The sequence below is a fragment of the Rhipicephalus sanguineus genome, chromosome 5, assembly GCF_013339695.2.
Source record: "Rhipicephalus sanguineus isolate Rsan-2018 chromosome 5, BIME_Rsan_1.4, whole genome shotgun sequence".
In the NCBI taxonomy this organism is placed as follows: domain Eukaryota; kingdom Metazoa; phylum Arthropoda; class Arachnida; order Ixodida; family Ixodidae; genus Rhipicephalus; species Rhipicephalus sanguineus.
In genome coordinates, this window is record NC_051180.1 from 202,546,853 (window position 1) to 202,573,150 (window position 26,298).

The following is a 26,298-nucleotide window of genomic DNA, read 5'->3' on the forward strand; positions in this document are numbered from 1 at the left end:
CCCTCGTAGTAGTGCGTAACCAGTCGTAACGCTAGTACCAGATCTTGACCTCCAAGGTGGTGCCTGTGGGAGATTTTTCCTGTGCGTTGTTGAACAATGAAAAATTCGCAGCGTGCGCGTTAACTAAAAGCCGAATTCTTCTGTCTCTCATTCCCCATTAGCAGCCATTGGCATGTTCCAGTAGGAAACGTTAGTAGAAGTAGAAGTGTAAGTGTTAGCTAAAAGCCGACTTCTTCTGTCTCTCATTCCCATTAGCAGCCATTGTTTACCTCCAAGGTAGTGCCTGGTGAGATTTCTCCTGTGCGTGATTAAACAATAAAAATTTTGTTCAAAACGCCGTTGATTGATGAAATAAACCAACGAAAGACGCCAGATGTTTTCTAAAAGCAAAACGAAAGAACGCCAGATGTCTCTAAAGCAAAACGAAAAGACGCCAGCTGCTTAACGAAAGACGCCAGATGTTTTCTAAAGCAATGGTTTTCTAAACAATGAAAATTCACAGCGTATATGTAAAATTAAAGTGAGCTGCAAGTCATCATAACTCATCGAACCTTTAGTATAAACGCGCCCGATCTCACATCGGTGATGATGTACTGGGCAGAATTCACGGAAGATTCATGGTTTACCGATGAACCTCCGCAGCTTCGCCCACTCATCATCATTCACTCCGTGGATATGCTGTGATTTTTTAGGGGCGAAACTCCTTAAGGCGGCACCCGTTCGTCCCTCGTAGTAGTGTGTAACCAGTCGTAACGCTAGTATCAGATCTTGACCTCCAAGGTGGTGCCTGTGGGAGATTTTTCCTGTGCGTTGTTGAACAATAAAAAATTCGCAGCGTGCACGTTAACTAAAAGCCGAATTCTTCTGTCTCGCATTCCCCATTAGCAGCCATTGGCATGTTCCAGTAGGAAACGTTAGTAAAAGTAGAAGTGTAAGTGTTAGCTAAAAGCCGACTTCTTCTGTCTCTCATTCCCATTAGCAGCCATTGTTTACCTCCAAGGTAGTGCCTGGTGAGATTTCTCCTGTGCGTGATTAAACAATAAAAATTTTGTTCAAAACGCCGTTGATTGATGAAATAAACCAACGAAAGACGCCAGATGTTTTCTAAAAGCAAAACGAAAGAACGCCAGATGTCTCTAAAGCAAAATGAAAAGACGCCAGCTGCTTAACGAAAGACGCCAGATGTTTTCTAAAGCAATGGTTTTCTAAACAATGAAAATTCACAGCGTATATGTAAAATTAAAGTGAGCTGCAAGTCATCATAACTCATCGAACCTTTAGTATAAACGCGCCCGATCTCACGTCGGTCATGATGTACTGGGCAGAATTCACGGAAGATTCACGGTTTACCGATGAACCTCCGCAGCTTCGCCCACTCATCATCATTCACTCCGTGGATATGCTGTGATTTTTTGCACTGTGGTTTCTGAAGAACGCTGAACAACCAACACGCCCAAACGCTCTCCCTTCTGAAGTCTCTTTTCCTGAATTGTGGCAGGCAAATCACTGCAACCCCCTTTACAATACTTTTGGTCCAGCCAAACAAATAAAGTGGTGACGGAATCTGACCAGTATGTGGCCTCCGTAGACTTGCTCTTGCTGCCAGACGTTTCAGTGGGCCGCCAGCATCGTCGCATGCGCTTTTGCCATGTCAAGTGGCAAAGAAGTTCCACTCTGCTGAGAGGTTGCGGTCTTGCTCGTGGTAGCAAAGGTTCAAAACGTTATCTACAGTCTGATGCCTCATTGTCCCGCAGTGGTCAATACAGACCTAAAACAAGGCTGACAATGCTCAAAACCAGCGGAAATAAGCTAACAATGTCTAAAATAATATGAACTACAGAACTAATCAAGAATCAATCGAAATAATTTACCTAAAACCACGGAAAACGCTTCTGTTTGCCAGCGCCTACCAGTGACATTGGTTGTGGGCATGAAAAATTATTTTTTCGCTTGAAACAAAATTTACAGGAACAAAAATGTCCACATCACAAGAGGAGACGTATAGTAGCATATCTGTCTCTGACATATTTTTTATCGCGAAGGCCTCAATGCTTAATTTACGAGTGAATCGCCCCAAAAAGTCATTTTTTGTCAACTTTGCAAGCGTTTTTCTCAATATATGCTTGTTTTCAAAGGTTGAAAATACTTTTAGCAGATACTACCTAAACTGGTAAAATAGCTAAAAGCTTTTTGCGGCCGAAACATTGCTGCTGGTTTTACAAAAATTTTCTCAATTTGCACATTTTCTTGCTTCTGTGCTAGCCGCTAAATTAATATATGGTTTTTCTTGTGACGTCACGTGAAAGAACAATGACAATAAAATGCTTCAAAAGACAATGTGCCATTTTACCCAGTTTCAGGGTGAAAAGGCGTAGTTTATTCCCACCCATCTTTTCCTTCTCGCCGGAATATTCAAAGGGCCGTCACGTGACCAGATCATTTTCTAGAACGAAAATACTTTACTAACATCACTCTTTCAATAGAATCGCTGGTGGTCGAATTTTGGGCTGGGACGTTTCACTTGGAATGATATTCGGCTTCCTTTCAATAAACCTTCAATTGGCAGTCAGCGTCCGTGTGTTTCCTTCGCTTCGTCGAGTATCGGCGCTGTTTATTCCTTCTTTAAAAACATGCATACCGGCTAGCCCGCCTCTCACCGCTTGCTCAGGATGAATCTTTGTCTTATACCATTACATAATTTAATGTTAACAAACTCTTTAATAGGTTCTTTCTAATACGTACAGGGCAGTTCTCTTTTGTAACATCTGTTTGTGCCTTTCCGCTGGCGATGTGAACGGAACCCATTTCAATGTAAGCAGAGTTTGCCGGTTGATAATCTCAGCTTGCGGCGAGGTTCATGCATGGTAGTCCTGCAACTTCCGCGAAGACCGCCAAAGAAAGCGAAGGAGCCAAAGCCGCCCAAACCCCGCGAGGCCGTTGCGGCGGAGAACAATGGCCGCCGCGTTGTTTTTTTTTTTTTTTTTTCTCAAACCTCGGCTACCTGGAAGCCTTTGTCCGAGCCCCGCCATGGTGGGCTTTTTGTTTACTCGCGCTTTTATGGAAAACCCCTTTCCTTTTATTTGGCGCCGGGAAAAGCCCGCTGTTTCCTCTTTTTTCCCACCGTCTTTCAAGCATTCTGTGTTAGATTAGGGATCGTCAAACATGGCGTTTATTCGTTTCGGCAAAGAAGCGGAGAGGACAATGGGCCTGCCCGAAGAAGCGCGCGCCAAGAGTTGCGTAAACTCTCCACACGTGCAGCGACTTCTTTTTCTCACTGGTAGCATATATGGGCGGCCTTTGTCCCAGTGTGGACAATGGATGGGCAAACGGTTTCCAGAGTCTTCAGCTATGAGGCCATACAAGCAGCTGCTCTTCTGGCCTCCTTTGTTCTCGGAGCGCCCGCCCTGCGAGTGAGCCATTCCATTCCTTCCAATATTCCAGAAAATGTCTTTACGCGGTGTAGCCAACCTGTCGCTGTCACTGAGGACTCTTCTGTGAGTATAGCAGCCAGAAAGATGGCCTTATTCGCTCCACACTTTGCTCCCGAAATTCAAGGTCAACAAAGGGCGTCATTCTGCTCGCATCGCGTCTTCTTATGCACACTCCAATTGGACGCAATATTCCGCCGCTGGTTACGCTTCGCCCGTCCTTACCACGATAACTCTCAAGATATAACGGAAATTGTTTCTTTTTCAGTGCTTTTCCACGCGGCTACTTCACGCAGCAGTTTTCTTCGAACATGTTAGACTCAATCCAGCTGTGGTATGTACGTTGCATCGGGAGTGAGCGACATCAATGTCTGCATCCCAAACGATTTCCACTGATGCACTGTGGTTGTTCGAAAAAGTAAACCACACGGGTTCGGGCTAGCTATAGAGGAAATAACCAACGCATCAGGAAACGGCGGATATGTGACGCGCACTGCAGATAGGGAAAACTTGCAGTGTAGGCGGTAACGCGTGAAAAGTAACGGCGTTACCGGTAACGCCTTAATTTTTTCGGTAACTTAGTAACGTACTCGTTACAATTTCGGAACTGTAACGGGTGACGTACTTACGTTAACATTTTTTCGGTAACGTGGGGTGCCACGTTACTCGTTACTTTTTCATCCTGTAGGTGTCATTTTCCCAAAGCTCGCCTTGACGAATTATTTTGTCGCAGCGTTGGACTGATGTCGGCCTGCCAGGCATTGACAAAGAAAGCGCGGGCGGAATCGCTTTTCTTTGTGGAAATTGCGGGGACCAATTTCTTAATACGCGCCGACTCACTGTGGGGAGGCCGTCTCCCTGTGCTGAGCCACACAAAGCTTGGAGAAAGCCGTGGAATCCGCCATGAGAAACTGTATGGACATGCTTTTCGCGGAACTGGATAGTAGCACGTGGATTGCTGGCACCTGCGCCTCTTGGTGCCCAAAAGACAGGCCACCCGAAGAGAAAGCGCAAGGGCAGGTTTGCTCCATACCATGTTCTGATCGTGACGCTTCGTATACGTGAGGGAAACAACGAACTTCCCCGAGAGGCTGCAACAGCGTAAAAACGACGACCGCCAGTTCGAGTGACAGAGGAGTACACTCGCTGAGCACAGCGTGGTACCGCATCGAATTTGAGAACTCCCGCATCGTCGACTTATGGTAAATTCCATTGGCAGCTTCGGGGCACTTCCGGTATCAGTTTTCGTGCTCCATTCGGAGCAAGTCTGTCCCACTGGCGGATTGAGAGTGCTCCCTGTGTGTTTCATTGGCAGATCTGGAGCAGCTACGGCGCCAGATTCACTCCACGCAGCAGCTCTCTCTACTCCGCGAAAAGCGGCGGATTCGACCGGAAGTCGCAAGCTCCCCGCGCGTGCGCAGAGCGTGGCGTACCGCGTGTGCGATGAAATGCGCTGTCCGACCGCGCCCGTTCTCTCTGCTCGCGCCCGTGAAGGCGAAAACTGCGCGAACCGCGAAGGAATGCTGGGCGCTTGCGAAGCAGATGTATGCTAGCCACCATAGCAGATGTGCGCTAGCGCCCCTTCCCCTACCGCTTGCTCTGGCGACGGCGCTTGTGTTCCTTTGGCAGATTTCCTTCGGATGCTCTCCACCGAGTGGAGTGCTCCGGCGTAGAGTTCGTCGGCCACTCCGAATCCGCCAATGGAATTCACCATTAGAGGCCACTTGCTATAAGCGGCTTCCTGTGGAATCCAGGTCCATCCAGGCGGCAGCCCGTAAAGTTAACCGGTCTACAGGTGCGCTGCCAAGCGAGTCTGCCTCAACGGAATGCTGCACATCATGGAGAATAGGCGTCACCCCACGGCAGGAAGAAAAACCTGTAAAAGAATGCGAGTGGGAAAACTAGAAGCAGCGCGAAAAAAAAAACGACGACAAAAATAGGAACACACACAACAGGACTAGCGCTGTACTGCCAACTGAATGTTTATTGAAAAATCACCACTTATAGCTATGCCACCAAAAAGCCCTTGTCACACAAAAAATCGTGTCACTCAACGACAATGCGTAGTGGCGACAGCCACGCAAGGCGCGAACTCTCTGCGCGAGCGGCATCCTTTCAGAAGAAGCCAAAGAGGGCGACCCACTAGAAGGCGCTGGAGAGAGCAACCCATTACTATGTTCCAAGGCTTCTACTATTTTAGATTTTACTGAGTATTTTATGTTTTATGCAAATTTGACTGAGTATTTTATATGTTTTTAGGGCTACCACCAAGTAGCCCGAAAAAGAACTTAGTTGTCATATTACCTGCATAATTTACGAGGTAAAAAATATCGCACATATTCAGTATGGTGGGACCAATTTCATTACCTGTCGTTCTCGAATGTTCACGACGATGTAAAAGGCAAATATTTCAGTTACAGAGAAGACATTTTGTTTATGAAATGTATGCGCAACAAAGAGTAAAGTAACATTGTTTGAAACTTGTAGTGCGAAGAAAGTACTTTTGAAAATTTTCTAAATATGCGACGTCTTGTTCTAGTTGCTCTACATAATAGTTACTGCAAAGTTGGTAAGGCTTATCAACTTTGTTTTGAAAATAAGTTTTGCTTTTTTCCATCTGCAACTGCAGATAGTTTCTGGTTATTCAACTCCAGGCGAGCGAGGCTGATCTTGAACATCCTTACATAAACGCTGGTAATTTGTGCGGTAAATATACAGGTTAAAGTGAAAAAAAAAATGTTTTTGCATAGGTGTTTTAACGCGAAAGTGTTTTATGCCGGGGTCCACCAAGACTTTCATGACGTATTGCTTTCACGGAAGTACGTCAGCAAAATGAACGCCGTCAGATGGCAAAGAAAAAAAAACTATGAGAAAAAGTTCCGTTGACGGGAATCGAACCCATGACCACTCGGTCCACAACGATGGCTGTCGGGCGTTTAGCCCACTGTGCTACCGCCAATTTTTTTTTTCTTTATTGAACTGTGCTACAGCCAATCACATATCGGAGGCGACATGAACGCGCCTTTTATCTTTCACACTTGCTTCTCGCTGTTCGATGGATGGATGCTATGAGCGTCCCCTTTATAACGGGGCGGTGACATCTGCGCCACCAGGCTATAACCAGGCTCGAAAAAAAACAACAACAACAAAAGAACGCGCCGTTGCAACGACCGTCCCATTCGGCGCGTTTCCAATGCAAGTTTAATTTCGTCAGTGCTTTAACACACCGTAGGATGCGGCTTTAGCGCAAGCCTCGCTCACAGCATCCATCCATATCGACAACTTAGCTCTCCGACGCTCGCCTGGCTGTCGCAGCGCGTTCCCCGCTCGCCCTGTGAGAAGTAACGGCTAGGCTAGAGGGAAGACACGACGCGCGCAGCGTTTCTCTTCGCTTTCACGACGCTTTGAAGGAGTGCATATCGAGCATTAATGTTTATTATGTGGTTGTTGATGCCATCTTTGCGCGGGATTCACCATATGCGGTGTCTACGTATATGTTAAGAACTTCAGCTACCGCCAGGGTTAAATCGGATCATGGGCGTTTGTCGTCGGTACGGAGATGTTCCACTAGGTGTCAATGTGAGCGCGATCCGTCTAGGGTGCCTTGATGCGCGTTTTCTTGCGCGTTTTGTCCAGGGTGAGGACATCTGCGGCGTCTACTGCGGCGCGGCTGCCATATTTTAGCCCACGGCTTCTTACCGGCGTCTCACCGCTCTACGGCAGCTGCGCTGAGAGGCACGAGACGCGGGGCAAAATATGGCGTCGTGGCGGCATCAGCCCCTTCAAAGAATGGCAACACCCTAAGGGGGGCGCACGCATCGAGGCACACTAGATCCGTCCACATCAAGCGATGCTATATCTGCCAAACAACGGTAGACATTGTACAAGCTCTCATATACCAATGCACTATAAACAATAAACTACTTCTGTGACGACACGTTTTACTTTCGCGTTATACCGATTTCTATAACAGAGGGATCAGCCATCTTTTTTCTGTAACTTGGCCATTAGAGCATTTCTTTACTACTACAAATTTTGCGCATTTATTTTGCAAGTAGAAGCAAGCCGTCAGAATTACTGTAAATTGCTTGAGTATTCAGTGATGCTTGCTTTGCGGATAGAGTTGATCATTGAATCTCATATTGTGTACAGTATCACATTGAGAAATATGGCTTCACCGTGCGCCAGATGCAGAAGCCATCACATACAACCCTACACATGACCAGGATTTGGGGACATATGCACGTAGCGCCATCTGTCGTCGGGGACTGCGGTGGCCTGCCGTAACTGAATGGGAAATAGGCGAAAAAAATCATATCTGACGAAAAAATACAGATATCAAAAACGACTCCCGGTTCTATACAGCAGAGACTTACTTGAATATACTGTTAAAATTACAGTGTGGCGCTACGAACCGCGTGACTTCCCAGAGTGTTTATAATTTTACAATGGGGCCCCATGTATTTCTAATGGGCGGCGTTCAATTGCCCTGGGAAGCCACAGGCTTTGTAGTGCGATACTGCAATTTTACCAAAATGTTCCAGTATGTCTCTACTATATAGAACCCCGAGTCGTTTTTGATATCTTGCTTTTTTCAAGAGATAGGATTTTTTTTCGCATATCTCCCATTCAGTTATGGCAGGAGGCCGTCGTTACCGCCGAGAGATGGCGCCACGCACGGATGTCCCCAAATCCTGGGAATGGGCAACATTAAGCCACTAAACATTGCTAAGGTCCGGTACATTTGTGCAAATAATTGTCGTTAAATCAGCATTTTGGGTACAATTGCTCTTTCGGTTAGAAGTTTGATGTGAAACATAAATTTCAGATTTGAAAAATTATTATTGTGGGTTCCTGCAGCAAAGACAGAACGATTGAAATTTATGATTGCGGAGTAACGGCAGAGGTAACGTCCGTTACTTTTCTTTTCTTGGTAAGGTTATCGCATTACATTTTTTGTAGGTAACGTAGGGCGGTAACGCGTTCCTTTTTTGATAGTGTAACGAGTAACGTATTTAGTTACTTTTTTCAGTAACGCCTAGAACACTGGGAAAAGGTCCCAGCCTCTCTAGGCAACGCTAAGAGGACACTCTTTACATCAAGTTGCCGTTGCCATTCGATTGACTTGCCCCCCCCCCCCCCCCCCGCGCGCCCCACTACTCATTGTACATCTCGCAGTGTGTTCCCGGGATCGGAGAGTCTTTGACCAAGAGACAGCGTCATGTGATGGCGTCATTGATGACGTCACGTGACGTAATTTTCCTACCTTTCTTGTGGTCGAAACCAAGCGCCGGATTTTACAACCGATGAGGCACATAATGCTGTCGCCTTAATAAAATGAGTTGTGAAAATAGGAGGCGCTTGTGAGCACGCTAACAGTCGGCTCCGTCATTTGCGAGAAGTACATGAATAAACGGATTCGTGGCGAGCTCACAAGCATTGTGTATTTGACAAGATAAAACGGGAAGCGTCTAACCGCTGTGTATTGCCAGCTCTAACATGCACGCGGCAGAAACTTGAGGAATAACACCGACGCTGGACCCGCCGTGTCGAAATTGCTCGCCCTACCTGGAACCCATTGCCGTAATCGAGAAAAATAGAATGCACAAACCGCGAGAAATAGTTGAAGCCAAGCACATCTCCAGCCTTGAGGAGGGCTGCCTAAGCGTTGCCTCCATAACGCTTTCTAATAAAGAGCTGGCGTTTTTACGTATGCGTTGAGGATGACGTACTGCACCGGAGATCATACATATATTTGCAAATTCCAAATAGATGTTGTCGGAAGTTCAGCGCTTGTCTTCTGTGTCCGCTCGATTGTTCTTCGTTCATTTTTCGTGCTGTCAATTTCTTCTTCAGCAGCCTTCTCAGCGGCGGCGTGGATGAATAGATGGATGCTTAGAGCGTCCCCTTTTTAACAAGGGCAATGAGCTGTTTGACACCAAGCTCAAAAAAAAAAAAAAATATTTTCGTTTTACATCGGCCTAACGCCTTGCGCACTTCAATTGAAACGGTCTTCCTAAAAAGAAAAAAAAAGAACATGAATTCCCTGTCCAATTTTCTGCGCCTTATGGCGGGCTAAATGCTTTGTCCCAGTATTTATTTGTGTCTTTTATTCCTACTTTTCCGCTCTGCCAGCCCTACTTGCTGGGGAGTCTCCTAGTTTTTGTCTTCACTGTGAGTGAATGTTCGAAATATAAAAATACCGGAACACTTTCCATGCCCACCGATACATATTCACTAGCCTCCCATCGAACCTCATTTTGCGCTGGGTTTCTTTCAGCTCAGAACTCATCGTCCCGTATCACCCTTTCCAGCCTCACTTGTCGTCCTCCCTTGGTGAGTGTATCGGTTGAGGTGTCCTCACTAGAGAGACAGTTATCGTGCACTCCACACCCAATTTCCATTTTCATTTCCTTCTTCCTTTTAAGAATCACCCCCCCCCCGATGCGAGGTGCGCCACAGTCCTTCGATTCACGTCCAGTCCTTCTTGCACCTCTGACTTCATGCTGAGATCCTCATTACATATTTCTACAAACTTCGAAGCACCTCGTACCTGTTGTGACTACACAACGCTTGGTGCTTCGTTGCTGCCCTGGCTTTTAACAGCTAGGCTGCTTAAGCCGGTCGTAAAAGCTTTGCTTTTTAAAAACCTCTCGGAGCGCCTGGCGTTGCCTAGCAACCGGTGCGCTGCAGCTGCAGCTCCACCATCGAGACTGGCGCGTGCTTTCTTCGAGTTGTTCTTCATCGTCCTCCTCTTCATCTTATGCTTCGTTGTCAAAACACGTGTGCCGATTTCTCCGGCGCGGGGTGCAATAAATTTGATGGGTGAGAGAGAGAGAAAGAAAGAGAAATAAAGATAGACAAAGAGAAAAGTGCTAGGGGGGTAAAGTTCTTCGCGAGGTGGGATTCGAACCCGCGTACCCCCAATTCGAAGGCAAGCGCCTTAACCACTCGGCTATTCGGGCACGCTAGCATAGCGTAGCCTAGGCTTGTATAGTATTGGGGGTAGGAAAGGGAAGCGAGGAGGAGGGGAGAGTAAAGGATAGCATAAAAAGAAAGAGAGAGACAGTAAGAAATAGATATGAAACGCAAAAGACGGAGAGCAAGAAAGAAAGCAAAAGATAGCAAAACTTGGCAATACAGCAACAGCCAGCACTACACATAAGGTGCTCATCAGCTCTGCCATCTCCTTAGCATTGAGCCTCCACTGCGAGCCACGCCAATCTTTTTTTTTAGGGGCGAAGCTCCTTAAGGCGGCACCCGTTCGTCCCTCGTAGTCGTAGTCGTAGTGCGTAACCAGTCTTACGCTTTGACCTCCAAGGTGGTGCCGGTGGGAGATTTTTCCTGTGCGTTGTTGAACAATAAAAAATTCGCAGCGTTAGCTAAAAGCCGACTTCTTCTGTCTCTCATTCCCATTAGCAGCCATTCTTTACCTCCAAGGTGGTGCCTGGTGAGATTTCTCCTGTGCGTGATTAAACAATAAAAATTTTGTTCAAAACGCCGTTGATTGATGAAATAAACCAACGAAAGACGCCAGATGTTTTAGGGGCGAAGCTCCTTAAGGCGGCACCCGTTCGTCCCTCGTAGTCGTCGTGGCCGTAGTAGTGAGTAACAAGTCTTACGCTTTGACCTCCAAGGTGGTGCCGGTGGGAGATTTCTCCTGTGCGTTGTTGAACAATAAAAAATTCGCAGCGTGCGCGTTAACTAAAAGCCGAATTCTTCTGTTTCTCATTCCCCATTAGCAGCCATTGGCATGTTCCAGTAGGAAACGTTAGTAGAAGTAGAAGTGTAAGTGTTAGCTAAAAGCCGACTTCTTCTGTCTCTCATTGCCATTAGCAGCCATTGTTTACCTCCAACACTCTAAGGCAAAATTACCCGAACGAGGAGTAAAGGAGCCCAATAGGCGCGCACGATGAACGGTTAGACCGTCGTGGAGCAAGCGGAGAGGTATGCGTGCGGTGTGCAAATCAGTTAGTCTGCAAAGGGATGAACGGCGCGGGAGATGCAGGCCGTGTGCAAACGGTTGTCAAGGGAACTACCCGTCCTCCTCGCTCGGGTCAGTCTTCCAACTTGTGTTCGAGCTGGCGTGTTGCTCGTTGTGTCGCGCTCGGAGTTCGCCGATCTCGGAACTACGGCTCGGTGCCTTTGATACACACGTATGCGTAGATGAGTGTGTCGTGTTGCTTTTACGTTTCGCCACACCCATGAAGTCTGGAGCTGCTCTCGATACGTCGCGACGCCGTGCTGCATATATCCGGCGTAGTCACGGCACTGCGTCGCCACCGGCTAGGAATGGCGGCCGAGAAGACAGTAGGCCTATCGGATCCATGACTTCAATCTGACTCGGGGCACAAATCGGCGCTGGATTCTTTCACAAGTAAGTGATCGCTCTTTATTCTGCCGTACCTATCGCGTGCGCGAAACTGATCGCGATTATCGGTAACGGACTCGATCGTGTTGTATATCGCGCGCACGAAATGTACCGCGAAGGCCGGCTTTGGCGTGAGCTCGCCTGTGCTTTGTGACCGCCTGGATATTGGCCGCCATTGTCGTCGCCTGCCCAGATGTTCGCTCACGGATGATTCGCTGTGGTGATGAGCTGCGAGCTCGTGATATTAGCAATATTAGGCAGAGGCCTCGCCGCTGTTTTGCGACTCGTCCAAAACGCTGTGCGTTAGCAACGAGCTCGATTGTATGCCGCGCGCTTGAAATGCACCGGCATGGGTTGGCGGGTGCTCCAGCTAGACGACTTTAGCAGCGCTTTGGAACTCTGCGGAAATTGGTCGCCATGACCTTCGGCTTCCTCGACGCTCGCTCGGAAGCATTTCGCCGCCGTTCGCGGCGTCGACCCCGCTTTCGCTCGCTGTACTGGTGCTCGCTAGAGGAATTTGGTGGAAATTGGACGCCGTTATCGTCGGCTTCCCCTTCGCTCGCTCGCAAGCAGCCTGGCGGCGTTCGTGGTGTCGGCTTCGCGTTCGCGCGTTGGTCTGCTCGAGTTTCACTGGCGGCTACGGCGGCTGACGGGCTTGCTCGAGCTGTAGGACGCCGCTCGCAAAAAACTCGCCGTCTCGTTGGGGCACGGTGGTTGGCGGCGCCTCGGCGTGATGGCTGCGGCTGCCGCACTTGAAGTGTTTGTTGCGCTGTGTGGCTTGAAATGCGTCTTTGATGACGTATGACATCACGGTGAATCATTCCCATGCCATATTTTAGGACGTGTGTTTTTACCTTGCACGTATTTGCCATGTACGTGCGTCTCATCCCCTCTGTGACGTGTCGCAGAATATTTGCAATATTTTTGTGCTTCGCTGGGTGGTCATTCCACGCCAGACGTCCTAGTCCTTTCGGCGACCATATCAAATGTTCTCGAAAAAAAAATGTGCTGATTTCTTGCATTGAAAACAGCGAATTGCTAGAATATTTCTGAGAGAAAAAATTTTGGTCACGTGGGAGCCTTCCGAATTTCGCAGGATGTCGTCTGAGTGTTGTTTGTCAGAAAAATTATTCTGAGAGTATCTTTGCTTGCTTCAATACCAAATTTGGTTTACTTATTAAGCAAAGGTGTTTGTGTAAGGTGTTCAAAGCTCAATAATATTACTGCAATTTTTCTGCCACAAATGCGTCCAGAAAATTTGCCAAAATGTCCTTTCTTCACATTTTTTACTATGTAATATTGCGCTATGCATGAATATCTGAATAATGAATACTTACTCTACGAAAGGTATATTTTGCGTTAAAATTATTTTCAGAGCACTGCACTGCAGTCTTTAAATTTTGCGAGGAAAAATCGCAAACTTGAGAAAATCATCGTTTTGGTCCACATTGAGACGCAATTTACATCACGTGGTGCTCCAATTAAAAATCAACTTGATACCACAATCGAAAGCAAATAAATAGTTCTTCTTATATGGCAAGTTTTATCATTACAAGTTTTGTTTTAAGGAAGAAAATAATTTTTGAAATTCCCCATTGATGTCTATGGAGCACTTTAAAGAGGAAGCTGCCGCATATCCAAACGGGAAGATAGCCGTCAATGGGCAATTTCAAAAATTATTTTCTTCCTTAAAACAAAAATTGTAATGATAAAACTTGCCATATAAGAAGAACTATTTATTTGCTTTCGATTGAGGTATCAAGTTGATTGTTAATTGGAGCACCACGTGATGTAAATTGCGTCTCAATGTGGACCAAAATGATGATTTCTCAAGTTTGCGATTTTTTCTCGCAAAATTTAAAGGACTGCAGTGCAGTACTCTGAAAATAATTTTAACGCAAAATATACCTTTCGTAGAGTAAGTATTCATTATTCAGATATTCATACATAGCGTAATATTACAGAGGAAAAAATGCAAACAAAGGACATTTTGGCAAATTTTCTGGACGCATTTGTGGCAGAAAAATTGCAGTAATATTATTGAGCTTTGAACACCTTACACAAACACCTTGCTTAGTAAGTAAACCAAATTTGGTATTGAAGCAAGCAAAGATACTCTCAGAATAATTTTTCTGACAAACCACACTCAGACGACATCCTGCGAAATTCGGAACGCTCCCACGTGACCAAAAATTTTTTTCTCTCCGAAATATTCTAGCAATTCGCTGTTTCAGTGCACGATATTAGCACGACTTTTTTCGAAAACATTGAGATGGTCGCAAAAAACGGCTGGACGTTTGGCATGAATGGCCCAGGGTGAAATTATTTGCGTGCCATGTTTTAGACGTGTTTTAGTTCACCTTGCACGTATTTGCACAGTGCGAGCGTCTTCACCCTCGCTGTCACGTTACTAAATATTTGCAATATTTTTGTGCTTTGCAGGATGCAGCCGTTGCCCACAACGAGCAGAATGCTGTGTGCCCTGGCGCGTACAACGACTGCCATCTGTCGCTTCCGTTGGAGCAGCTTCACAGAAAGGACTGTACGAGATATGAGAACGCGGCTCGACCTGTATTGGACATTTTGTAGTGAATTCAATGAAAGAAAGCAGAAACTCATATGTATAGAAATAATAAAACGTTTCATTGTCTCACTTTTGTCTTTCGTTTGTCGCAGTGAATGCGAAAGCAGTGACACACGCATGACTAAATATTCTCTTGCGTGTTCTTTTCCGCGGCATTGTTGCTCACCGCCGGAAAGAAACACGCGAAAAAAGTATTAAGTCTTGCGGAGAGTACTGTAGAAAATCAATCCCTGGGATAAAAGTTCATCCGAATGGAGCGTTTGAGTGGACTGACCGTTGGTCCGGCGAGGTGCAACTGCGAGGACTAACGGTTGCCCGGTAAGGTGTAAATGTGAGGACCAAATGTTAGTCCATTAAGGTGATCTGTGGGGACTAACAGTTGCCCGGTAAGGTGTAAATGTGAGGACTAAATGTTAGTCCATTGTGGGGACTAACTGTTAGACCCGGTGCCGTTAGTCCTTAAAGGGATTAATGGTTGTGGCAGCCCCATTAGTCCCCAAAAGGACGAACCACACACCCTTTTAACACCCTTTTGCCTTAGAGTGAAGGTAGTGCCTGGTGAGATTTCTCCTGTGCGTGATTAAACAATAAAAATTTTGTTCAAAACGCCGTTGATTGATGAAATAAACCAACGAAAGACGCCAGATGTTTTGTAAAAGCAGAACGAAAGAACGCCAGATGTTTTTCTAGTAGTAGTAGTAGTTATATGTAGCCACCTCGCCCGATCGTCAACGGGCGAGGTGGACCGGCAACGGCGCGAGGACCCTGCCGTACGAGAGTTAAATCACACTAAAAGACATACTTTGCGGGCGATACACTCTAGTGAGCTTTCAACTTTTCGTCTTAATGTACATGATAAAGAAATTATTTCTACGAAAAACGCAAGGCACACCTTGAGCAATATATTTGGTTTTGGGACGCTAAATGGAACCATGAGGCGATGCGAAGCCGGAGCACTTGCACGATCGCGTTCTGTTGGCTTTCGTTGGGCATGCTACCGACCTCGCGTCGTGGAACGCGCGTCCTGTCTTCCCTCTAGCCTTGCCTTTAATTCGCACAGGGCGAGCGGGGAATGCGGTCGCTCTTGGCGCTCTTTCGCTCGCGAGCGGACTTCTTCCTTGCATTTCACCGATCACAAGTGATAATGAAGGGACCACGTAAACCAACAGTACAATAAAAGTTTGATGTTTAATATATACACGATGTTTCACACTCTTTATATTATGTACTGGGCGCATTTCACGGAAGAGTTTCACGGTTTACAGATGATTCCCTCCGTAGCTTCGCCCCACTCATCATCATTCACCCCGTGGATATGCTGTGAATTTTGTAAAAGCAAAACGAAAGAACGCCAGATGTTTCTAAAGCAAAACGAAAAGACGCCAGCTGCTTAACGAAAGACGCCAGATGTTTTCTAAAGCAATGGTTTTCTAAACAATGAAAATTCACAGCGTACATGTAAAATTAAAGTGAGCTGCAAGTCGTCATAACTCATCGAACCTTTAGTATAAACGCGCCCGATCTCACGTCGGTGATCATGTACTGGGTAGAATTCACGGAAGATTCACGGTTTACCGATGAACCTCCGCAGCTTCGCCCACTCATCATCATTCACTCCGTGGATATGCTGTGATTTTTTCTTCGTCCTGTACCTCCATGTATCTATAACTCTCGCTTACCCGTATACTGCAAGGTGCTTGTGTTCGCTTACCCTCGGTATTTCTTGGCCTTCACCGCCTGATCGTTGAGATCATCGAAGGCCATCAATCCACTGAATCCCATCTTCACCTTCCCTCCCCTTCCGTAGTGTCATCGCGGACGTCGCGTGAACCGAGGCATCCGCGGCGGTCTCAGTACGTGGCGCCGCAATAGACAGACATGGCGTCGTATAGGAGGCGCAGCGGATGGGCGGCTTTTGCTGCAGTCGCCTAGCTTGTGTACCTTTCGTGCTTCTCACGGGTTAGCTGCGACCTATGACTGGTGAAAAAGGTGGCCGCCGCCACAGTCATGGCAATGAAAGGCAGTATGCCCTGCACCACACTGTGCGCTCGTTTTCTTCTTTGTCCTTTCTTTCCTATTTTCGCGCGCATGAACTAAAAACTAGGTCACCAAGAGGACTGGGAGGAAGCCCTCAAAAGAGGCGATCCGAACAACTGAGGGCTGTCCAAAGGGCCTGCGAACGGGCGGAGGACCATGGTCTTCCGGTCCCAAAGTGGGCGCGGCCCACAACTACGAGTTTGTAGTTCCTTTGGACCTTAATAAAGTTTGTTGTCTGACTGACTGACTGACCCAACATATTCTACTGCAGAATTGTGGCGTTTCCAACGCCATCCGCTGTGTGGCCTTTCGAGAGTGCATTAAGCTTACTAATGCAAAAAAATAAAGGCCGCTTCGCACTAGTGGTGCCAAGCCTGAAGGAAGTGCTGAGACCTTCTGCCTTGTTTCTGTTTCTTCGTCTCTTTCTTTTTCTCTATTCTCGCTATTTTTTCTACGCCTTTCTTGTCACTCTTTATTTCTACTTTTCTCTCTGCCTCGCCTGCTTTTTCTCTCTCTCAAGCAGGAGACGAAGAAGGGGAGGAAGAGAGCGCGTTCCGGTTCATGATGATGATGATAATTATCTGTGGACGCGAAACGGCATGACGAATAGCCTCACAGCTCCGCCCTAGAAAAGGCCGAAGGGAAGCTCGAAGAGGTGGAAAATTCGTGAATGTCGCGACGCCGATGGAGCCAGCGAAACCCCTTCGCTGCTCCAGCGACATCTCCTGTTTTTTCTTCTCCTCGGGGTATCGAGTAACTACTTTGAGTTTCATCTGTTTAAGGGTCATTTAGCGTTGTTCACAGCAGCCTGCCAAAAAGTCAAGTTTCATACAAATCGTTCCTCTGACGCACTAGTAATACTGCGGTAAGTCACAATCATTGGTGTATCAACCTTTCGCTTTTTCAAGTTTCTGGCAGTGGCGAATGCCTGCAGAATACGTTGTATTTTACCATTAGCTTGCCGCACATAATCTGCATCGTTCTTTTATTATTGTTTAAAATTAAACTGTACAAAATTCTATAAGTTTAACTGGGTACATGTGACAACTGAAGGGGGCCAGTGCAGAGAGGTCATCTTTGCTTTCCCAGATAGATCTCAGCAACGCTTCCGCTCTCTATACGTCACCGCGTGGCCGGGGGGGTGGGGGCACTGGTGCCCCCCCCCCCCCCGATATTTTTTTTTCCCATGGGATGCAGAGCACGAGATGACACTCGACCCCACTTATCTGCCGATACCCAATGTCGGATCAAGGAGGTGCCCCCTCAAAAAAGTTTCTGCCTACGCCACTGGTACCGTACTAATGTGAAATGCGACCTTGCCGAAGTGTTCGTCATGAACTAGGCAAGGACGATAATAATGACGATTATGGTAAAATGTGGATGTCAAATTGAAACGGGCGCTTACAGGCTCTGGCCGGGGAAAGAAACAAGCGAAAAGGAGGCGCCGAGTTTTCAGCGCCACCTACGGCATTCGTGGCGAAGGGGAAACAAAGGGCAGCCTCAGGGTTGGGCGCCCCGCCGAGCGGCGTCGCCACCTACGCTGCGCTGCAAACGGTCAATGATGTGCCGCTCGCTTGTAGGATAGGAAAGGCGCAGCAGAAGCGCGCGTCATTCTCGCGTGAATGGGAGGGCTTTTTCATGACGCCGCGTCGCAGGGCTTCTAAATGCGCGTGACAACCTTCGCCTCTTTCCGGGTCTTGCCCATAGACCGGAACGCTCGTGCTTAACAGCTTCTTGTAGCAATGCGCCTCGCGGTGCTATTAGCAGAGATTCGACAGGACCTCTTCGAGTGGCCAACTTGAGTCGTCGAGTCGAGTGAAAAGAGCAGAATCGTTTGCTGGGAACGAGCAGAAGGGTCAGTAAGACCAGAAATGGCGACGTCTCGAGTAGTCTGTTTCTCCACGGAAGAGAAGCGCATATTGTTCGGGATTAGATTCGGCATTCGGGTGCTTTTATCGGCAGTCTGGAAGCAGTCATACATGCGGCGCTCCCGGCAGAAGGATTTGTTCTCACTGTTTCCTTTTTTTTTTTCCCTTCATGCATTGGCTAAATTTTACGGCCCACAGAATGCACTGAAGACGTCGTTTTGGGGTACTTTTCCCGCATACCTGAGCTAAACTCGAGCGCTGTGCAGCTCTCATGAGGTGGGCACGACAATGTGTATTTCACTCACATCAAGATTCCGCAGCTCAGAGCCAGAAGCTAGAAAATACAGGACGTCGCCTCAGCGCGGAATCACGCTCCACGCAATAAGTGGCATTGACGACGGCACAAGCAAACGTTGTGCAATTAGAATGGCAGAAAGCAGAGCACGTTGGTCGGGATTCGTGGTCATTTGTGCTGACCTCATGTGCCCGTCTTTGCATGTCTACGGTATTCTGTTATTAAAATTTGCCACGTCGGTGCGAATAAATTGGGGCACACCCTTGAGATCGCATCCACTGGGCCCCGACTCGGCTAAAGACGCACTGTTCAGCTCTGTAATGACGCTCGGAATGAAAGTGCCGCAGTGCGATGAATGCACAGCTTGAGGAGAACCGGCACCTGCGCGTCCTTCTTCGCCAGGCTGCAGTGCCGCCCTCTATCGTCAGTTTCTTGCAACAGAAGGCGTTGTTGCAGACTCGGTTTTTGTTCTTGTTTCGCTCCCCTTTCCCGTTTTATCGATCGCGCTTGCCTCGTGCGCCCAGCGTGGAGAGGGCATCCGTCACAATGCTCTTTCTTTCGTGCTTTCCTTTTTTTTGTGCGTTCTCTCGCGGCAGTGCGCTTTCTTGTTGGTGCTTTTAAAAAGCGACCTTGGCCAAAGAAGAAAGCGCCCACCCACGCACTGAGCCATTCAAACAGGATGTGCGCGCACGCGGCGCTTTTGATGTGCGGGGGCGTTCCACGCGCGCAATTATGCTAATCTTGTGTCGACGCCAGCGGGTAAATTATTTTAATGAGTCTCGGCGGCACTTTGTCCTTTCCTCTTGCTGGCGCCGCAGTGTGCCGGGCGGCGCGCCGCACCATCGTTCGCCTCGAGACTCCCCGCCGCTCCGCTGGCGAGCAACGTTCCTCCGGCTCGGTTCGCCGCCGCCTTCACCGTGAGTGCCGCTCTGCTTACCATCACTGATTGCACAAACTTGTCGCATAAAGGCCACCGCCGTCGGCGATCACTGTGTCTCGTGCCTCTGATTTGGCTGGCCTGAGAGCCCGCCCCGCCGCTGCGCTGCTAAGCTCCAGGGTTCGATCCCCGGCCACCGACGAAATGCAAGCACATATTTAGGCGCTCGTTACGCAACCTTCACTGCGAGTCTTCCACGACGGCATGCAAAACCAAATCTGGCCTGCGTCACATATTGCTATGTGACTTGTACAATAACGTGTCGTTTTACCTTCCGGTGCATGCAGCACCACGCTCTCCTCGCCTCTATCATTTTTTCGGCCTGGATGTAACTCGCTTCTCGATCTGGAACGCATTAACGTTCCCTTAAGGGGTACTGACACGAAAATTATCAGTTGTCGTCTTTCTTCTTATTTTTTTTGTTTTAGTCAAAGGAGAAGTACCCAGAGTGTAGCTAATGTACTGGTAAGCGTTACTTCGCCATGGAAAAATGAATTACGCGCCATTAAAAGCTAGTAACGGTTTTCCTACCCTACCCTCACGCCCCGATATGACGTCACGTGCTTGCGCAAAATGCCTTGACGCTCCTCTCCGTTGGTGACGCGGCGATTTCAAATGTTTTGGTGCCTGACATTATTAGCTAAACTGGTGCCACCAGAATTGGCCTGACATGGTGTCGATGTGCGCCGTGCGAAAATTGGCTTTAATGTCAAAGCAAAATTTCAGCATTTCTCGCTTGCTCACTGTACAATCCTGTGGAATTGCTGTGATGATCCCTTCAGGTTTTTAAATACGAGGCGGCTTGGCTTGTTCAGTTAGCCCCCAACTCGGCGGCGGGAGAGGCGGGCTCGCCACCGTTTGCCGATCCCATAACTCAGGCGGCCGACCGTTGATGTTACAGGCTTACGGGGGGATAGGTCGGTTGCAGTGACAAACAAAAAGCAATAGGATGATCGGGCATCTTCAATGATTTGCTGATTCTCAATGGGCCAGCCAATTCTGGTTATGCTCGGTGTTCTCTTGTTCCATAACACTGCCGTGGGCTTAAATGCAGGCTAATAAGTGATATTCATGCGGTCAAGTGGTACGAATAAGTGCTCATAAAATGTCAATTTCTGTTAATAATTAATTAATTAACTAATTTATTTATTTATGAATTTATTTATATATTTGTTTATTTATAGCTACTGTAGAAGATCCTACACAATATCCCTGTAATATCAGCTGCAAGATTGCTGTAGAAAATAGGTCGATTTTTTATTGTATTTTCTTTTTAATTTTCACTTCCTTTCCAGGATTATCTGGGCATGCTTTACACGGGATCCTGAAGAATATCGCGGTGACAATGTTAAGGCAAAATAGAACCATTGCTTCTACATCTTCTGCAAAACTAATGCACGCAAACAACAGAATAGTAAGAAAAGATGAGACGACGACCCTGTGTGCCTGCCTCACGTAGTAGCCCTGATCAAAACCTGAGATTTCCCCGATTGAAAGGTACGGACGCTTTTCTTAGAAAACAGCGACACTTACCAACAATGACATTAGTTAGTGGTACGTACGAGTAAATTATTTTAAGCGGGCCACATATTTCTTGAGAGATTTTTCTGAGATGCTACGCAGGTAACTACTAAACTTCCCTTTCTGTAATGCACAAATATGTAAAGTGTACTGCTTGTCAGTCTTCGCCAGTAATCGCCCATGTGGCTCCCTGCAGCTGACACCATATATCGAGTCGCATACCTCCCGCTGCAGGACTTACGTGACAAGAGCACGTTTTTCTTCTTTTTTTTTTCTTTTTTTTTCAATGTGACGCCGAAAAGCCGGAAGATCCGAGAGGACGACTATCTGTCTCGATCTTTTTTTTTCTGGCTCTTTATTTGTTCACGTCACTTATAATAATAATAATAATAATAATAATAATAATAATAATAATAATAATAATAATAATAATAATAATAATAATAATTATTATTATTATTATTATTTGTAGTAAAGTATGAAAAATGTCGCAATCATTGCACGGGACAAGACGGACATATATACGGACGGACAAGACGGACAGCGTATATATACCTCACTCGCATTTGAGGGACGTTATATGCTGCTTCCAATTTCCACTTATTTTCGATACTGTTAAGTCCGATCAAGCCGCTAGAGGAGGGGAAGAATTCGCCTAGCGTTCCGACGGATCCCACGCATTGTGGCAATTGATTACACGCGAAGCAGTGAGCGAATAATTGCCTACGCCGCATTTTCTGGCTTTGAGCCAAGTAATACAGGCAGGTCGACGTCATTGTCTAAATTGAATAGTTTTGTGCATATCGCTGGCTTACCAGGCACCTCGACTACACTGACGTGCCTATAGCGGGCTTATGGTACGACGTAACGTCGGCACTAACGTTAAGCTAACGTCACTTTTAGCGAAACGAAGTATACATATTAGCATCGTTCGTTGGCGTACTCCCGAGGAGAGGAGGAATGCTAGACTTAAAGGAGCACTGACATCAAATTTACGCATGTCAAGATTTCTGCATCCACGAGTAGTTATCTACCCCCTAGTAGCGATTCGCGACCGAAAACGCAACTGAGGCACGAATAGCTATCTGCTTTATTGATTTATATCACTGGTATCTAGCACGATTCAAAACGTCCGGCAAGCCCGCCGTTTCCTAGCGCTGGCAGCGCTCCCTCGCGGTCAATTCCAGACCGCGCCCCAGTTTACCACTTGTCCACAGAAAGGAGTGACGTGAGGATCAGCTTTTCAGCTAACATTTCGTTTGCTAGGCGCGCACGTTCAGTCATGCCTTGTCACCAGCATCGCCGTCGTCGCCGTCAAAAGTATCGACTTGCGTTGAAGACGACATTCTGGAACTTAGAATCACCGCGATACGCGACGTCGCGAATCATTTTCGCTTCGACCCTTTGCAAAACAGCGATTCAGAAATGGACGCCGTTCCAAGCAGCAACGAGGAGGTGCCCGGGGACGCACGCTTGGGCCATACTCGCTGGTGTGTCTCAATTAGAAATATTAGAGAATTCTAGCGTGCACGGAATTCCGGTATACGCAAAGGGGTCTATGGAATATCGGCATAGCGAATGCACACCAACGGAGAAATAAAATACGATAGGTTTCTACAATAACAATTCTGTGCTTGCCAGGTTCTTCTTTGCACCGCCATATGGCCCCACCTATCCGGCCTCTCACGGTTACGGCTGCAGTAACCCGGTATTACGCTAGCGCAAGGAAGTCCACGGACGAACTAACATTCACTAATAACGCTACACACGTGTTACTTGTTAGCGATGATATTTATCTATAGGCTGCTCCACTTCGATAGCTTGTGGTCGTGTTGGCGTGTACCGTACGTGTAATGAAACACCACGCACTTTCCGCTTTTTCCGCGCCTCGACGAGCGGGTCCGTACTACGTATACTATAGCGGTTCCCCGACATGCTGGCACGTAGTCACGCCGATTGATCGCACTCGCGCTGAGGATCACACGACAAATCAGTCGATACGACACAATGAATCGCAGGCACGGATCGGGACAGCGAGGAGAGCCACTGGCTGGGAGTGAGAGCCAGTGAGAGCGTCGCCTGTCGTGGGCGGCACAATAAATACACTCAGTTCGTCGACGTCATTGTTACTAGCGTATCGTCACTCAGGATGGTATGATCGGAATGTATCACACCTGTTACGTAGCACTAGTGTCGATGTCGCAGCGTTATCAATCTTCCGTTGAGCTTTCGTGCGTTGTTTGCCCTCGAAATAAAATTACTTCCCCGCGACGGACGCCATTGAAATTTGGCCAAGGAGACCTATGCATATACCGAGCAATGGAATGAAGGGCACATCTAGGCTTTGAAATTTGATGTCAGTGCTCCTTTAAGCGTGCTGAGTCATCAGAATACATACAAAATGTTTTTTACGTTGTTATGAAACGGACGTCCAACACTTGAACAACAATTGACGCTAGACAAGCACAACCACCCCAGTTGATCTTAGGCAACCGTTGATATATTACACTTATTTACGATCTGTACTGCGTGGTTGATGGCTAAGGGTCGCTGCAGCACGTTTGTCAGCGTTTCTTCACTGAATGAATATCTCCAACTGTAAAAAAAACTATGTGTTTTAACAGCGAGGTGTCTAAGCTTCGCAACACCCCGCGTCGATTCCGCAAGTACTGGGCCGGACATGCGATACAGAAATTGGGCAAGGCCCACAACCAAGTACAGCAGGTGCGAGGGAAACCAAAGACTTTAGCGGGAGAGAGCGGAGAAGTGGGGTGGGAAAGGGTAAAGCGTAGTAAAGGGCTGAGGCAAGGTGGCGAGTGCTGTGTTCGGTGAAGTGGAGATGAGATGAGAAGTAGCGAAGAGGGGGAGAAGACAAAGTGAACAAAGCGAAGTAAAGTTTCTTGGCAACGAGGGAATCCAACCCGCGTGCTCACGGTCCGAAGGCGAGCGTCGCAACCACTAGACCATGCAGGCATGCTGGCAGAACAAGCATTTAGGGGAGCCGTATGACTGCGTTGCTATGGACGAGAGAGAGGCTCAAGTTGGCTTTGCTAGGCTTATGTGGCTCTCTCTATGGTCACGTGGCTATATACGGGATTAACTGGCTATCTCTATAGGCTAGGCTTGGCTGGTACGCGAAGGAAGGCCGCCCAGTTCGGCTGTTCTTCAGGTTTGGCACAACCAGTGCCAAGATGCCCTATCTTTTTCTTGTTTAACCCACGCCATGTGTCCTATCGGTGTCCCATCTATAGCCTTTAGTGTCTGGTGGAGCACCCTCCTCGCGGCCGTCCCGCTCTCCGCTACTGCATGGTGGCGCTGTGTAAACAGTTTTGGGTCCTAGCCTGCATGAAGCCTTGGCCCTAGCCTGCATGAAGCCTTGGCGGGCAGGAAATGCAAAGGTAAACAGGTCCGCGAGAGAATTAGGTAGGAGGCGGTTAGATGACTGTTGGCGCAAATGGGGGTTAAAGGACGAAAATAATACCGGTGCCACATTGCAACATTTGATCGCGATCAGGGCCTATTCGGATTTGGCTGGAGCCGGATCAAGTGCTGCTACACGGCCACATTTAATCGCGATCAGGTCCGATCGGGATCAAGACGAACGCGATCTGCCTTCGTGATCGCGATTTCGCTGACGTCTGCGCCCAAGTCGATCCGGATTAGGCTTAGGTGTAGCAGTGACAAACTTGTTGACCGCGCTCAAGAAGTTCAATCCGGAACGGCCCTGATCGCGATGAGAAGGGCTCGTGAGACCCCGGTATAATACAGCGGGCAAAATAAGGCCATTGTGCCGTAGTGGACTTGGGCTGTCGATTTATGTTTTTTTTTTAGGATGAACAAATTTAACTAAAGAGAAGGCATTAGCCTGACTTAAAAAAAAAGTTGTTAAAAAAAGTTCTTGTTTTTTTTTTCCGACTTTGGTGACGCACGTGTCACTGCTCTGTTATAAGGGGACGTTCAGGGCATCCATCCATCCGGGTTCGCTGGTTCGGTGATTCTGAAGACGGGAATTGCTGCGGCCAGTGTTGCTCACGCTGATAGTTCGACGTCAGTGTTCGAAGCAACAAGCCGCTGACTCATCATCATCAGCCCGAACACGCTGGCTGCAGGGAGAAGACCTTTTCCATATTTCCCCCATTAACCGGGCCCTGCCTCGCTGCGGCCTCCCCCAAAATCTTCTGAAACTCCTCTGCCCGCCTAATTTTCTGCCTCACCATCGCGGCATGCTTGCCTTCTCTTGGAATGAACTCTCCTACTCTTGGTGACCAGCACTTGTCTTCGGTTATCGCTACGTATGGTATGGTATGGAAAAACTTTATTTAGGTCGCTACGTAGATAGATGTTTATTTCGTGAGCAATACACATCACGAGGAGTGAGAGAAAAAGCTGCTTTTAGGCAGCTTGACAAACGCTCACCCCGTGTATCTTGGACTTCGGTCAGCATTTGGCCACAGACATACTATTAATACAATACACCAATAGAAAATATAAAAATTATATGTACAAATCAAGAAAACAACAAGTTTGCACACTATTATCATCGAGAAAAGTGTAGTACAAAATATAAAAGAAAACAGTACAGTGAATAAATAGTACAGGATCCTTCATGCATCCTTATACAGTAGACAATTTGTGAAACTTTTCAGTTTATTTCAGAATAAAAGTAAGAAAGAAAAGTCACAAAAAAGAGGATAAAAAATAGAATAAAGCATCGAATTATTGTTGTATGTAATATTGCTTAAGCTGGTCGAATGTGAAGCACTCTATATGCATGTCCTGTTCATAAAATTGATTTAACATTCTAGGAATGAGACAACACAGTCTATCTTCACCATAGTTCGTTCTTCTGAGAGGCACATCCGAATATTCATGATGCCTAGTGTTCGAAATTATAGTTTAAACTTAGTTTGAAATTGTAGAGGTTGTCTAACACTTTGACAGGCTATGTGCACAATTGTGTACATTACTTGTTTTTGCTATTTCCACTCGCTCAGCACTGCGTGGTGAAGGACCACCGCATCGAGTTTGAGAACTCCCGCATCGTCGACCTTTAGAGGCCAATTGCTATAAGCGGCTTCCTGTGGAATCCTGGTCCATCCAGGCGGCAGCCCATACACTTAACCGGTCTACAGGTGCGCTGCCCAGCGAGTCTGCCTCAACGGAATGCTCCACATCACGGAGAATAGGCCTCACCCCACGGCAGAAAGAAACGTCGGATTTGTCGGATTTTGTCTTGTAACTATATATATATATATAT

At 47.2% G+C, this 26,298-nt stretch overlaps 1 protein-coding gene and 1 long non-coding RNA gene across 2 annotated transcripts in view; both read left to right on the forward strand.

Moving 5' to 3' along the window:
* LOC119395186 (NGFI-A-binding protein homolog) overlaps nt 1-26,298 on the forward strand; it is a 1,247,109-nt gene that overhangs the window by 394,456 nt on the left and 826,355 nt on the right. The gene's annotated exons all lie outside the window — the stretch shown is intronic.
* On the forward strand, nt 3,360-26,249 carry LOC119394578 (uncharacterized). Its single transcript, XR_005184191.2, has 3 exons — nt 3,360-3,494; nt 20,816-21,017; nt 26,036-26,249. It is a non-coding gene; the product is annotated as an uncharacterized LOC119394578 (long non-coding RNA).